At 32.6% G+C, this 2,285-nt stretch overlaps 1 pseudogene; it reads left to right on the forward strand.

Annotated features, from left to right (window-relative positions):
- Nucleotides 1-2,285, forward strand: part of LOC107614375 — a 5,483-nt pseudogene that overhangs the window by 2,318 nt on the left and 880 nt on the right.

The raw sequence follows: 2,285 nt of genomic DNA on the forward strand, positions 1-2,285 counted from the left end.
ATTTTTTAGTATTTATTTTATTTGTAATTATTTATATTTAGATTTTTGTTAAAAAAATTAGTAAAATCCATAGAAATAATAGAATATTATTTTTTATTTTTTATCCTTTTTCCACATTGTAGAATCATAGAAATAAAAAAAGAAATATTATATGTATTACTTTTTGTGTACACTTTTTTTTTGGAAATTTTGGTTTACACTTCAATTTATGTGTATATATCTTTTTTCTTTTGATATTAAAGTAACTAATAAGAAGTAAAAGAAAATATAAAATTTGTCTTTTAATTATACCATGAAAGAAAAATATATATTTAGTAGTAGTATACTAAAAATGAAAATAAAAATAAAAAATAAACCAAATACACTCTAAGAGTTTGTTTGGAAAGCATTTAACATGAGAAAAGAATTCTATTTCCTTTAAGAAAAGAATTCATTTCTATTTGAAATTCAATTTCATGATTTGGAATAACTATAATATATTAATGGAATAGAATTCAAGTTTAGAGAGTATGATAGTTGATTTGGAAATCAGACCCTTTTTGGTCTGATTTACAAATAAAGAAAAAATAGGAATTAGAATTCTCAAAGGAATTTAAATCATTCATTTTTAGTTGTTCCAAAGCAAGAACCAGAATTTAACTCTCGAGTGAATTCTAATTTTTAGCATTTCAAACAAGCTCTAAAATTTGAGTTTCCAAGACATGTAAGATACAGCATTTTTTTTTTTTTGGTTGATATTGAATTATTTGAAAAAATAATCATGTTCAGTTATCATGCAGGCTCCAATACCTACTACTTACGACGATCCAATGCTTGCAAATTATGTACCAGTATATGTCATGCTCCCAGTAAGTCACAACCTTAATTAAATGTCATCCCACATATACATATAAATAACAATGCAGCATACATGTATGTTAATGTTTTTCTTTGTGTTTGTTCTTATTCCCAGCTAGGAGTTGTTACAAACGACAATGTCTTAGAAGACAGAGAAGGACTTGAGCAACAGCTGAAGGAGCTTCATGCTGCAGGTGTTGATGGTGTTATGGTTGATGTGTGGTGGGGCATTGTGGAATCAAAGGGGCCTCAGGAGTATGATTGGTCAGCATATAGAGACTTGTTTCAACTTGTTCAACATTCCAAGCTCAAGTTACAGGCCATAATGTCATTTCACCAGTGTGGTGGCAATGTGGGAGATTCCGTTTCCATCCCAATCCCTAAATGGGTCCTTGAAATCGGAGTATCAGACCCTGATATCTTCTACACCAACCCCAATGGCATAAGGAACAAGGAATGTTTGTCCATTGGGGTTGACAATAGGCCTTTATTCCATGGCAGAACCGCTATTCAGGTTGACCATGTTCAAAATTTTTGTTTTCTGACTCATATTCTTTCTATTTGTTGCTAACTATTTTGGAGAACATGATTTAATAGGAACTTTTTATTCTTTAACTTGAAGGAAGAATCATTCATTTCTATCTAGGAAATGAAGCAAACCTCTAATGCCTACCACATTTATATATACATGTTAAAATTGGTTTGGATGCAGATGTATAGTGATTACATGAAGAGCTTCAGAGAGAACATGGAAGATTTTTTAGAATCTGAGCTGATGATAGACGTTGAAGTTGGGCTTGGCCCTGCTGGAGAACTCAGATATCCCTCTTACTCAAGAAATCTGGGGTGGGTATTTCCTGGCATTGGAGAATTTCAGGTGAGTTTAGACTTTTCTGTTATATTCAATACATATCAATAAGATTAAGCTTTTAAGTTCTCACACCCTCTTTGAATAAATCTCCAAAACCATGTATGCAGTGCTATGACAAATACCTAAAAGCTGATTTCAAAGAGGCTGCAACAAAAGCAGGCCATCCTGAATGGGATCTTCCTGATAATGCTGGTGAATCCAATGACACGCCTGAATCAACAGAGTTCTTTAGATCAAATGGAACCTACACAACAGAAAAAGGGAAGTTTTTTCTTACATGGTACTCAAATAAGTTGCTGATCCATGGTGATGAGATCCTTGATGAAGCCAACAAGGCATTCCTAGGTTGCAAATTGAAGTTAGCAGCAAAAGTAAACTCTGAAATATATCTACTGAATTTGCACCTAACAAGAATTGATTCTCTTTTGCAACAACCATGATTCACCTAATAACATTTTCTTATGAAAATAGGTAGCTGGAATTCACTGGTGGTATAAAACAGAAAGCCATGCAGCAGAGCTTACTTCAGGATACTACAACTTAAAAGATAGAGATGGATACCGGCCTATAGCGAGGA

This window comes from Arachis ipaensis, chromosome B08 (genome assembly GCF_000816755.2).
Source record: "Arachis ipaensis cultivar K30076 chromosome B08, Araip1.1, whole genome shotgun sequence".
NCBI classification, from domain to species: domain Eukaryota; kingdom Viridiplantae; phylum Streptophyta; class Magnoliopsida; order Fabales; family Fabaceae; genus Arachis; species Arachis ipaensis.